The sequence below is a fragment of the Somniosus microcephalus genome, unplaced genomic scaffold, assembly GCF_052327205.1.
Source record: "Somniosus microcephalus isolate GS21.2 unplaced genomic scaffold, FLI_Smic_1.0 unresolved_chr1, whole genome shotgun sequence".
Classification (NCBI taxonomy): Eukaryota; Metazoa; Chordata; class Chondrichthyes; order Squaliformes; family Somniosidae; genus Somniosus; species Somniosus microcephalus.
The window spans coordinates 6,834,689-6,848,573 of record NW_028225179.1 but is presented as its reverse complement, the minus strand read 5'-3'; the positions used below and the strand labels follow the sequence as shown (position 1 = coordinate 6,848,573).

At 49.2% G+C, this 13,885-nt stretch overlaps 1 pseudogene; it reads right to left on the bottom strand.

The window, feature by feature from the left end:
* Positions 1–3,304: 3,304 nt before the first annotated feature.
* LOC147093363 (uncharacterized) overlaps positions 3,305–13,885 on the bottom strand; it is a 58,533-nt pseudogene continuing 47,952 nt past the window's right edge.

The following is a 13,885-nucleotide window of genomic DNA, read 5'->3' as shown; positions in this document are numbered from 1 at the left end:
CAATTGGACACCAGGCAACGAAGCCATTGGGTCTGCTGCCGCTGGTTCAGGTGTGCCCTATCTTGTCCCCCTGTACATGCGCTGTTGTAGACTGGCCACAGCCTGTCTACAAATGCCTGTGGGGTCTCCCCTTCTTTCTGCAGAGTTTTCCCTATGCGATCGAACGGACTGCCGTCGTTCGCACCCATGGCTTCCAGTGTTTCCTCCTTTAGGTCCTCAAAACCCTTCCGCCCTCTCTTAGCCTCATCTGAAAGGGTCTGATAGAGCTTACTATCTACAGAGAAAAGCTACATTTTGGCTTTCTCTTCGTCATCACAGCCGTTAACACAGGCTGCCTGTTCTATCTCTTGGAAGTGCACTGAGGGGTCTCCCTTTTCAGAGAGCAGGGGAATATGTTTCACCAGGCCTCTGAGCTGTTGGGTATCATAGGGTACCAGATAGGTATGCTGACCAGCCCCTGGGTCATTATCGTTCACGGGCGGACCGTACCTCCGTTGTCGGAGGGGGTACACTGGTCCTGGTCCCCGCCTGCCTAGTGGGACTTGCTGGCGTTCTCCTACCACCCCATTGTCCACCCCTTCTTGCTGCCAGAGCTCCTCAAAACTCGGAGCTGTGGGCTGCGGTCTTGGGATCTCTAATTCCCTAGCCAGCTCTGTTCTGGGTGCTGCCTGTGGGGCGGTTTGATTTGGGCTGCTGGTACTGTCCGATGGACTTCCCTTCGGACTTATGAGACATACCATCCCTTTAGTCCTTAATAACTCCATACCCAAACTCTCTATCTGTCTGTTACATGGGGTGTGATCTGCTCCACTAAATCTTTGGTCGCAGGCCAGCTTATAAGCTGCCTTTACCTCCCTAACCTTTTCCTCCTGCTCTGTTACTTCTGAGGTGAGGCGGGCATTCTCTTCCCGCAGTTTCATCTCGTTACTCTTTGCTTCTGTAATTTGGCACTTTAGGAACTCTATCTTGTGCCTCGTGTGGCTTTTGCCCTCGCTAGCTTCTTGGGTGAGATGTGCGTTTTCCTCCTGTAGCCTCATCTCACTGTCCCTAGCCTCTGTGACTTCCTGCACAAGGCGCTCTATCTCTGCCTGGCATTTTGTGACCTCTAGTGTGAGGCGTGCATTTTCTTCCCACACCCTCATCCCACTATCTCTGGCTTCCTTCACCTCTCTTATGAGGCGTTCTACCTCCACCTGGCATTTTTCAAACTCTGACTCCCGATTCTTGGCCTCTGTAACCTCCTCCCGCACCCTCATCTCACCCTTCTTAACCCAGCCACCTATACTATAATAGGTCAGCTTACATGCTGCCGCTAACTTCTGCAGGGCTACCCACAGACTGAAAGCAAGAAAAGCAAGAGCTGATGCTTTCTCCAGATCCAGACCACTTATCCTATCAAAAACTGCCTCCAGTCCTGCCGTGGTCGCCAATTTGTAGGTGGGCATCCTTTACCTGGTTTACGGTAATTTACCTGGTCAAGCAGCCTTTGCCACTGCACTGCGACCAATTTCAATCAGCGGTTTCGAATCGCTAAAAACCCCCCCTCCAGTTCTGACTGGAGGACTTATAATTAATGATATATTAAAAATGGACAAATGGTCTGGATGCAAGAAAGTCAAATTTTATTAAAACTAAAGAAACTACACCACACGATCAAAGTAATCACGGTAAAATTGCTTAACAGGGGAAGGCAGACAGCAAAAACAAGGGATAAATGGCTACAATGTTAACCTTACAATCTTCGCAACATTTCCCTTAAATTACCACCCCTTTACTTCTCACTAGATTGTCTTGCTAGTGGGTCAGAAGCCTTGCTCACCTGCAGTCCAAAGAGTAAAAGAGACAAAAAAGGGGGCAGAGGACTTCCTGGGCTTAATCTTTATACCCTGGTAGCCCCTGCTGCTTTCGCGCCGAAAAGTCCGAATACACAAGAGAAGGGCTTTTAACTTCCTCCATTCATACATGGAGACATCACGTAGTAGAGTCAATTTCAGTGAATGGATGTGTGTAAACAACCCATTGTGCTTGCTGTCCGATGATTGGCTGAGTCAAACGGGCTACTCCCCAGTGTAAACAAGCAGCTTGTAGGTTACCGGACCCGCCCAATACCACAGGGTGATTGACAGCTCGGGCTCCATTCAAACTTACTACAGGGCAGCGCTGAGCTTTTCATATGCTAACAGCCTGTCTGTCCTTTTCTGCTGCCTTTTAAAATTCTGTTTCCATGAGGTCTGTTCAGCCATTTTTATGCCCTGGGCAATTTAAACAGTCTAAAACTGTATATCTTTTAATAAAATGTACAATCTTAAAGTGTGCGATTTTCACAAAGTTCTTTGATTCCAGTGTCCAAGTGCTGCCTAGCTTACGAGCTTTTTAACGCAGCCTTTTGCGGTTCTGGGTATGTTTTAAAACATTGTCCAACCCAGAGACAATTTAAATCACACAAGTCTTCGTCCACGATGTGGATTAATATTTCCCGATCTTCGGGGGCTATGGGGATTTTGCGACCCCTACAGTGGGGGGTGAACGACTAGAGACCATTGTCAAGGACAAAATTAATTCTCACTTGGAGAAGCATGGCTTAATAAGGGGCAGCCAGTATGGATTTGTTAAAGGTAAATCGTGTCTGATTAACCTGATTGAGTTCTCTGATGAAGTAACAGAGGGTTGATGAAGGTAGTGCAGCAGATGTTGTATATATGGACTTTCAAAAGGCATTTGATAAAATACCACATAAGAGACTTACTCTGAAAATAGAAGCACAGGGAATTAAAGGGCTGATGGTAATTTGGGTATATAATTGGCTAAGGGAGAGGAGGCAGTGAGCAGTGCTGAGGGATGTTTTTCTGACTGGAGGGAAGTATGCAGTGGGCTCCCCCAGGGGTCGGAATTAGGACCATTGATTTTCTTGTTATATATAAATGACCTGGACTTGGGTATAGGTGTACAATTTCAACGTTTACGGATGATACAAAACTTGGCAACGTAGTAAATAGTGAGCATAGTAGTAGCAGACTTCAGGAGGACAGAGGCAGACTGTGAAATGAGCAGACACAAGGCAGATGAAATTAAATGAGGATAAGTGTGAAGTGATGCACTTTGGGAGAAAAAACAGGGAGAGGCCGTATAATTTAAATGGGACTATTTTGAGGGGGTGCAAGAGCAGAGGGACCTGGGGGTCCATATTCACAAGTCTTTGAAAGTGCCACAGCAAGTTGGTGAGGCGGTTCAGAAAGCGTATGGGATACTTGGCTTTTTAAATAGTGCCATTGAGTACAAATGTAAGAAGTCACACAACACCAGGTTATAGTCCAACAGTTTTATTTGTAATCACAAGCTTTTGGAGCGCTGCTCCTTTGTCAGGTGAAGTGGAGAGATGCATAAAGACACAGCTTATATAGTCAGAGAATAATGCCAGATGATTACAGGTAATCTTTCTAACTGCCATTTATCACACCTCAGCAGAGAGATAATCACAGCGATCAAAGGTGTGAATGGTGTCCAAACAGGTTACTCAGGAAAACATTACATCAAAGAACAATGAGGTGGGGTCACAAGGGGTCAAATGTTGCAGATGCTGGGGTCTGTATGAAAAACAAAAAACAGACAAAAAACTTTTTTTTGTTGCTGGAAATCACAGCAGGTCCGGCCGCATCTGTGTAGAGAGAACAAGCCAACGACGACTCGACTCTGGGTGACCCTACGTCAGGTGAGATTACATGTAGCGTGACATGAACCCAAGATCGCGGTTGAGGCCGTCCTCATGAGTGCGGAACTTGGCTATCAGTTTCTGCTCGACGATTTTGCGTTGTCGTGTGTCTCGAAGGCCGCCTTGGAGAATGCTTACCCGAAGATCGGAGGCTGAATGTCCTTGACTGCTGAAGTGTTCCCCGACTGGGAGGGAACACTCCTGCCTGGCGATTGTTGTGTGGTGTCCGTTCATCCGTTGTCGCAGTGTCTGCATGGTCTCGCCGATGTACCATCCTCATACGTTGCAGGAAAGGATGCCCCGGAGCATGGTATATTGTGTAATCCCTCCTTGTAACTTAACCCTTGAAGTCCAGGTATCATTCTGGTAAACCTACGCTGCACTCCCTCCAAGGCCAATATATCCTTCCTAAGGTGTGGTGCCCAGAACTGCTCACAGTGCTCCAGGTGTGGTCTAACCAGGGTTTTGTACAGCTGCAGGGTTTTGGCCTCAGCTGGAGTCTTGTGTACAGTTCTGGGCACCACACTTTAGGAAGGATGTCAAGGCCTTGGAGAGGGTGCAGAGGAGGTTGACCAGGATGGTACCAGGGATGAGGGACTTCAGTTATGTGGAGAGATTGGAGAAGCTGGGATTGTTCCCCTTAGAGCAGAGAAGGTTAAGAGGAGACCTAATAGAGGTGTTCAAAATGATGAGGGGTTTTGATCGAGCAAGTAGAGAGAAACTGTTCACTCTGGCAAGTGGGTCGGTAACCAAAGGTCACAGATTTAAAATAGTTACTAAAAGAACTAGAGGTGAAATGAGGAGAATTGTTTTCATACAGAGGGTTGTTCAGATCTGGAACGCACCATCTGAAAGGATGCTGGAATCAGGTTCCACAGGAACTTTCAAACAGTAATTGGACGAGTCCTTGAAGAGGACTAGTTTGCAGAGTTCTGGGGATAAAGCTGGGGTTTGGGACCAAATTGGACAGCTCTTTCAAAGACACGATGGGTACAGACACGATGGGCCGAATCACCTCCTTCTGTGCTGTTAGATTCTATGATCAGTGTGAAGTCGCTGGTGTGTCAGCAGGTTGGATGACTGAGTGAATCCCTTCCCACACACGGAGCAGGTGAACGGTCTCTCCCCAGTGTGAACTCACTGATGTACCAGCAGGTTGGGTAACTGAGTGAATCCCTTCCCACACACGGAGCAGGTGAATGGCCTCTCCCTGGTGTGAACTCGCTGATGTACCGGCAGGTTGGATGAATGAGCGAATCCCTTCCCACACACAGAGCAGGTGAACTGTCTCTCCCCAGTGTGAACTCGCTGATGTATCAGCAGGCTGGATGACTGAGTGAATCCCTTCCCACACACGGAGCAGGTGAACGGCCTCTCCCCAGTGTGAACTCGCTGATGTACCGGCAGGTTGGATGAATGAGCGAATCCCTTCCCACACACAGAGCAGCTGTACGGCCTCTCCCCAGTGTGTAGGTGTTGGTGTCTCTTGAGCTCCTCGGAGCTTTTAAAACTCTTCCCACACTCAGAACATTGAAAGAGTCTCTCCCCAGTGTGAACTCGCTGGTGTCCCTTCAGCTCCCCAGTGCTTTTAAAGCTCTTCCCACAGTCAGAACATTTAAAGGGCCTCTCGTCAGTGTGAACTCGCTGATGTGTCAGCAGGTTGGATGACTGAGTGAATCCCTTCCCACACACAGAGCAGGTGAACAGCCTCTACCCAGTGTGTAGGAGCCAGTGTCCCTTCAGCTCCTGGGGGCTTTTAAAGCTCTTCCCACAGTCAGAACATTTAAAGGGTCTCTCATCAGTGTGGACAAGTTGGTGTTGCTTTAGTTCCCTGGGGCTTTTAAAGCTCTTCCCACAGTCAGAACATTGAAATGGTCTCTCATCAGTGTGAACAAGCTGGTGTCCCTTCAGATACTGAGCGCTTTTAAAGCTCTTCTCACAGTCAGAACATTGAAATGGTCTCTCATCAGTGTGGACAAGTTGGTGTTGCTTTAGTTCCCCGGGGCTTTTAAAGCTCTTCCCACAGTCAGGACACTGAAATTGTCTCTCCCCAGTGTGAACTCCCTGGTGTGTCAGCAGGTTGGATGACTGAGTGAATCCCTTCCCACACACAGAGCAGGTGAATGGCCTCTCCCCAGTGTGTAGGAGCCAGTGCCCCTTCAGCTCCCGGGGGCTTTTAAAGCTCTTCCCACAGTCAGAACATTTAAAGGGTCTCTCATCAGTGTGGACAAGTTGGTGTTGCTTTAGTTCCCTGGGGCTTTTAAAGCTCTTCCCACAGTCAGAACATTGAAATGGTCTCTCATCAGTGTGAACAAGCCGGTGTCCCTTCAGATACTGAGCGCTTTTAAAGCTCTTCCCACAGTCAGAACATTGAAATGGTCTCTCGTCAGTGTGGACAAGTTGGTGTTGCTTTAGTTCCCCTGGGCTTTTCAAGCTCTTCCCACAGTCAGAACATTGAAATGGTCTCTCATCAGTGTGGACAAGTTGGTGTTGCTTTAGTTCCCCGGGGCTTTTCAAGCTCTTCCCACAGTCAGAACATTGAAATGGTCTCTCATCAGTGTGGACAAGTTGGTGTTGCTTTAGTTCCCTGGGGCTTTTAAAGCTCTTCCCACAGTCAGGACACTGAAATGGTCTCTCCCCAGTGTGAACTCCCTGGTGTGTTTGCAGGTGGGATGAACAAACAAATCCCTTTCCACACACGGAGCAGGTGAACAGACTGTCCCTGGTGTGACTGCACCGTTGAACTTTCAATGCAGACGGGGAACTGAAGCCCTTCCCGCCATCCCCACCTTTACCCGGTTTCTCCCCGGTGTGACGGTGCATGTGTCTCACCAGGTCAGGCGATCGGCTGAATCCGCGTCCACACACTGAACACGTGTGCGGTTTGTCTGCGTTGCGATCCCTGCTCTCTCCTTCCATGTGCAAAGGTCGATGATATTCAGGTCCTGATGAATCCAGCAACTCTATCAGATCTTGACGTGATGTTTGGTCTGAGCTTCCCGCCTGTAACTGCTCCACTTCTATAACCCTGTAAATTGAGATCAGAAAAGGATCAGAGGCAAACTGTTGTTTAATTTTCCCCTTTCCAAACCTAGGGGCAGTGAAGCTGATTTTCAGGCCCCAGTTGCTGCACAGGTTGGTTGAAAGGATCAGCAGTAATGGCGGCTGTAATATCCACAAGCCCCCACGCTCCAGAAAGCATAGAAACAAAGAAACATAGAAGATAGGAGCAGGAGTAGGCCATTCGGCCCTTCGAGCCTGCTCCACCATTCAATGTGATCATGGCTGATCATCCAAATTCAGTACCCTGTCCCTGCCTTTTCCCCATATCCCTTGATCCCTTTAGCCTCAAGAAATATATCCAACTCTTTCTTGAATATATTTAATGAACTAGCCTCCACCGCCCTCTGTGGCAGAGAATTCCACAGGTTCACCACTCTCTTGGGTGAAGAAATTCCTCCTCATTTCAGTCCTAAATGGCTTACCCCTTATCCTTAGACTATGACCCCTGGTTCTGGACTCCCCGGCCATCAGAAACATTCTTCCTGCATCTAGTCTGTCTAGACCTGACAGAATTTTATAGGTTTCGATGAGATCCCCTCTCAATCTTCTAAACTCCAGTGAGTATAAGCCCAATCGACACAATCTCTCCTTTTCCGTCATTCCTGCCATTCCAGGTATCAGCCTGGTGAATCTTCGCTGCACTCCCTCCATGGCAAGCACTCTGTTGACTCCGAGTCCCGCGCATGTGCTCATGGCCCCCGCGCTCTCCCTCCTGCTCTGTAATCGCTCGTCCCGATCGGTCCGCAACACGCATGCTCAGCACACAAAACCCCGCGGTTGGAACATCGGGCGTGCATGCGGAGCCGCAACATCTGGTACGCGTGCGTGGCTCAGGTGGGGGCGAGTCGGTGTTTCGCCTCAGCCGCCAGGGAGGTGCGCATGCGCAGGACGACCCAACATTCTTCCCGTCAGCAATCACTCCCTCGTTTCTTTAATAAAAACAGAAAATGCTGGAAATACTCAGCAGGTCAGGCAGCATCTGTGGAGAGAGAAACAGAGTTAACGTTTCAGGTCGATGACCATTTGTCAGAACTGCTTGCTCTTTAGTGTCAGCCAGTGGCTCAGTGGGCAGCACTCTCACCTCTGAGTCAGAAAGTTGTGGGTTCATAGTCCCACTCCAGAGACTTGAGCACAAAAATCCAGGCTGACACTCCAGTGCAGTGCGGAGGGAGCGCGGCACTGTCGGAGGTGCCGTCTTTCGGATGAGATGTTAAATTGAGGCCCTGTTTGCTCTCTCAGGTGGATGTAAAAGATCCCATGGCATTATTTCAGGAAAGAAAGACTTGCATTTATATAGTGCCACCAGATATCCTAAAGTACTTTACAGCCAATGAAGTACTACAATGAAGTAGTCACTGTTGTAATGTGGGAAAGAGCAGGGGAATTATCCCCAGTGTCCGAGCCAATGTTTATCCCTCAATCAACATAAAAAAATGAGATTATCTGGTCATTATCACATTGCTGTTTGTGGGAGCTTGCTGTGCGCTAACTGACTGCCGCATTTCCTACATTACAACAGTGGCTACACTTCAAAAGTACTTCATTGGCTGCAAAGTACTTTGGGACGTCCGTTGATGGTAAAAGGCGCTATAGAAATGCAAGTCTTTCTTTCTTCACTGGTCTCACCAGCGACCTCTTCTGGCAGTTGGTTGATTGACAGCGGAGAGTCTGCGCATGCGCACACGGGACGGCGGTTTGGGCCGAGTTCGGCACAGCGACCCCTCCCGGTCACCAAGGGCAACAACCGCGCATGCCCAGAGGCGACCAACCCCCTCCCCCACTCGGAGCTGCGCCTGCGCACTAGGATCCTGCCGGACGGAGTCGGCGCGGGGCCATTCCGAAGAAAGGCCTCGGTGTCGGTTCCAGAGTCGCGATCGGTGACGCGAAGTGAGTTTTCTCCGCTACGATTGGGTGGAGAATGGCGCGGGGTGGGTCGGGAGAGAATAAAGAGAGAAATAGAAAAACCTCAGAGTCCGCGAGGCTCCGGACCGAGCGGCGACACTTGGACGGTGCACGTGATATCCTCGGGGACACGTCACCCGGGCCCGCGGCCTGATTTACGGCAGCTTCCCACCAATAGGGAGCGAGCGGGGCGGGGCTGGAGGAGCGAGCCGGCGGCGGGTCCTCCAACCAATCGGGGAGCCTGAGGGGCGTGACTTGCGGCACCCAGTGGGCGGGGCTGGAGGAGCGAGCCGGCGGCGGGTCCTCCAACCAATCGGGGAGCCCGAGAGGCGGGACTAGCGCCGGCTGATTGTCTGATCCGCAGGGCAGCGAGTTTCTCCAGTCCCTGAGCAAAATACTGCAGATGTTGGAAATCCGAAATAACAACAGAAAATGCTGGAAAAACTCAGCAGGTCAGGCAACATCCGTGGAGAGAAATTTGAGTTGACGTTTCGGGTTGGACCCTTCTTCAAAACTGGAAAGAAAAGGAACTAGGTCGAAGACAGGGCTGCGATCGGACAAAAGAATAAAAGAAACAAAAGAAGTAAAAGAGATTAGAAGCTAGACGAGAACAAGGTTGAAGAGCCAAACGGAGATCCCGTCGAAGAGAAGAGCAGAACTTCTTCAAGGTAGGCATTCCTAGAAGAGGTGTGGCAGTGAACCAAACATTAGTACGATAGCAAAATACTGCAGATGTTGGAAATCCGAAATAACAACAGAAAATGCTGGAAAAACTCAGCAGGTCAGGCAACATCCGTGGAGAGAAATTTGAGTTGACGTTTCGGGTTGGACCCTTCTTCAAAACTGGAAAGAAAAGGAACTAGATCGAAGGCAGGGCTGCGATCGGACAAAAGAATAAAAGAAACAAAAGAAGTAAAAGAGATTAGAAGCTAGATGAGAACAAGGTTGAAGAGCCACACGGAGATCCCGTCGAAGAGAAGAGCAGAACTTCTTCCCTTGTTCAGGGCCCGGGGCCAGGGGAGGCTGTGGGCCTTTATTCCCCGCATTGGACACAAGGCTCTTTGTCTGAAACGTTAACCCTGTTTCTCTCTCCACAGATGCTGCCTGGCCTGCTGAGTATTTCCAGCATTTTCTGTTGTTATTTCAGTGAATAAATAAACTTTGTTTCAAGCACACAGTGTGTCAAATATTTGATTTCTCCATGATAAGAGAAGACGAATTGATGTTCTGTTCCAGACTGATTAATTTTTGGGCCTTTTCTTACTCTAGATTATTTCCATTCTCATCTCGTTCGCCTTCTACCACATCAAACCCCAAGCTTGTGCCGTTTGAGTACACAACTTGTGGGTGTCATAGAATGAACTGTAGTGTCTCACTTACACTCAACTGCCATCAACTGGTCCAGGCAGTGGACGGTCGAGGGGGTCGTTCGGCCCGACTGCCTGCCTCTCTTCCGGTGGCCCTGGAGATGGAGCACGCGGTGTCCGCCGGCAGTCTCGAGGCCTTCCGCGACTGGTGGGCGCTGCGGGGACTGGAGTGCATCATCACCCCAGCCAACGAAATTTTAATTTAATTTGTTCAGTTTCATTTAATGGTTTTTTAAGTTACAGTTTATTTGGTTATGGTCCCTACAAAAGAGTAAACTCATCTACACACCGCAGGGACTGGAGTGCTTATCACCACAGATAATGAAATGTTAATTTAATTATTAAGTTTCCTTTAATGTTTTAAGTTAAGCCACAGTTTATTTGTTAACACAAAAGAGCACACTCAGCTGCAATTCCTTTATAGAACTATCTTGCATAAGTTTTGAAATCTATTATCTGTATCATTTAACCCTTTGTGGATTCGATTTAGTAAAACTCCTGCACACGGACTGCACGTGATAACCTTTGAAAGGTTCTGATCTTTGTAGTAGTAATTTCTGAGCTTGATGGTCTAGTTGATTTAATCTCTTGTTACTAACATACCTTGCACTATTTCTTTCATCGAGATAATTATTTCAAATACTTCCATTATCAGGTCTTTAGCTCCAATTATCCTTTGTTAGCGGCTGGGGTTAGGGTGTAGGCTTAGGGGTTAGTGGTTGTGGCTCTTGGTTATTGATTAGGATTGGGGTTAGTGGTTATTGGTTAGGATTGGGGTTAGTGGTTGGGGTAGTGGTTATTGGTTAGGATTGGGGTTAGTGGTTGGGGCCAGTGGTTATTGGTTAGGATTGGGGTTAGTGGTTGGGGTTAGTGGTTATTGGTTAGGATTGGGGTTAATGGTTGGGGCCAGTGGTTATTGGTTAGGATTGGGGTTAGTGGTTATTGATTAGGATTGGGGTTAGTGGTTGGGGCCAGTGGTTATTGGTTAGGATTGGGGTTAGTGGTTGGAGTTAGTTATTGGTTAGGATTGGGGCTAGTGGTTGGGGTTAGTGGTTATTGGTTAGGATTGGGGTTAGTGGTTGGGGCCAGTGGTTATTGGTTAGGATTGGGGTTAGTGGTTGGGGTTAGTGGTTATTGGTTAGGATTGGGGTGAGTGGTTGGGGGTAGCCAATTGGAGGTTAGACTTAGGCGTTAGTGATTAGGGTTTGAAACCACCATTAACAACACAGGTGTCACTGGACGCACCTTTTTTCATTTCATGTTTTTTAACCTCACACAGACGAGTCACAAAACAGCCTCATGAATTGTTCATTCAAGGAACATTCTTTCCGGCTGGAGCCTGATTTTTTCCCTTCTTTCACATCTCTACATTTCTCACAGAAAAATACATCAGGGACATTAGACTTTGGGATTTGGGGACAAGAACAGGCGGATCCAGGTGTTGGGCTGGTTACATCCCAATCATCAGCCTGCCTGAAAAGGGCTTCTGAAAATAACCTGTCACCATCTGATTCCACCGTCATACCTTCATCTATTACCCGCCTTTCACCCTTGCTAGAGCACTTTTCACCACCATGACCATTCTCCATACTGAGGCTCTCTGATTTCCGTTTATAGTCTCAGTGCAAGTGGCCCCTGGATTTGGTGTCACAATGTAAGTGGTCCCTGGATTTGGTGTCCAGATTCATTTCCAGCCATTTTAAGATGTCCCTTACCCTGACAACAGAAAGGCAATACACCCTTCGGGACTCTCGATCCTGACTGTAAAATACAACTATCTATCCTTCTAATTATAGAATCCCCTATACGACAATGTTTCCACTCTGCTCCTCCTCCTTCTTCTTAGGCAGTCCCTCGGAACCGAGGATGACTTGCTTCCACATTAAAAATGAGTTCTCAGGTGACTGATGAGTCCAGTGCGGGACCTACAGTCTCTGTCACAGGTGGGGCAGACGGTGGTTGAAGGGACAGGTGGGTGGGGTGCTTGGGTTGACGTGCGCTCCTTCCGCTGCCTGCGCTTGGCTTCCGCTTGCTCCTGGCGAAGAGACTCGAGGTGTTCAGCGCCTTCCCGGATGCTTCTCTTCCACTTTGTGCGGTCTTGGGCCAGGATTCCCAGGTGGGGATGTTACACTTTTTCAAGGAGGCTTTGAGGGTGTCCTTGAAGCATTTCCTCTGCCCACCTGGGGATCTCTTGCCGTGCCGGAGCTCTGAGTGGAGCGCTTGTTTTGGGAGTCTCGTATCGGGCATGCGGACAATGTGACCCGTCCATCGGAGCTGATCGAGCATGGTCAAAGCTTCAATGCTGGGGATGTTGGCCTGAGCGAGAACACTGACGTTGGTGCGCCTATCCTGCCAATGGATTTGCAGGATCTTGCGGAGGCAGCATTGGTGGTACCTCTCCAGTGCTTTGAGGTGCCTGCTGTACATGGTCCATGTCGCTGAGGCATACAGCAGGGCGGGTATCACTGCTGCTCTGTAGACCATGAGCTTAGTGCCGGGTTTGCGGTCCTGGTCTTCAAACATTCTCTTCCTCAGGCGACCGAAGACTGCACTGGCACACTGAAGACGGAGTTGGACTTTGTCATCGACGTCTGCCCTTGTTGACAGTAGGCTCCCGAGGTATGGAAAGTGGTCCACATTGTCCAAGGCCTTGTCGTGGATTTTGATAATCGGGGGGCAGTACTGTGTGGTGGGGGCAGGTTGGTAGAGGACCTTTGTCTTATGGATGTTTAGTGTAAGGTCCATGCTCTCATACGCTTCGGTGAAGGTGTTGACGATGGTTTGGAGTTTGACCTCCGAGTGAGCCCAGACACAAGCGTCATCTGCATACGGTAATTCGACGACAGAGGATGGGACGACCTTGGATCTGGACTGGAGGCGACGGAGGTTGAAGTTTCCCGTTTGTTCTGTAAATTAGCTCCACTCCAGTGGGGAGCTTACTGAGGGTGAGTTGGAGCATTGCAGCAAGGAAGATCGAGAAGAGCGTTGGTGCGATGACACAGCCTTGCTTGACCCCGATTCGTACATGAATTGGGTCTGTGGTGGAAGCGTTGGTCAGGATCACGGCTTGCATGTTGTCATGAAGCAGGCGGCGGATGGTGACAAATTTTTGAGGGCAGCCGAATTTGAGGAGGGCACTCCATAATCCCTCATTGTTGACAGTGTCAAAGGCCTTTGTGAGATCAAAGACGGCCATGTACAGTGGTTGGTGCTGTTCCCTGCATTTCTCTTGTAATTGACATGCGGTGAAGATCATGTCCATTGTGCCCCTTAGTGGGCGGAATCCGCATTGTGACTCTGGGAGGAGCTCTTTGGCCACTGGGAGCAGGTGATTGAGGATTCTTGCGATGACTTTCCCTGTGGCAGACAGCAGGGAAACTCCTCTGTAGTTACCGCAATTGGACGTGTCACCTTTCTTGAAGATGGTCACAATTACGGCATCTCTGAGATCCCCTGGCATGTTCTCCTCCTTCCCAATAAGAGAAATTAGTTCATGAATTCGCACCAGTAGTGCTTCTCCACCATGCTTTAGTGCCTCGGCAGGGATTCCATCTGCTCCTGAGGTCTTGTTGTTCTTCAGTTGTTGGATGGCCTTTTCAACCTCATGCCGGGCTGGGGTTGTGCTGAGATGGTGGCGGGTAGCATTCTGCAGGATGGAGTTGAGGACACTCACGTCGAAGACAGAGTCCCGGTTAAGGAGATCTTCGAAGTACTCCTTCCAGCGGGCACTGACTGCCACTCTGTCCTTGATGAGTACCTCTCCATTCTTGGCCCACAGAGGGGTAGGGCCTTGGGTGCTTGGGCCGTAGATGGTCTTGACTGCACTAAAGAATCCACGCACATC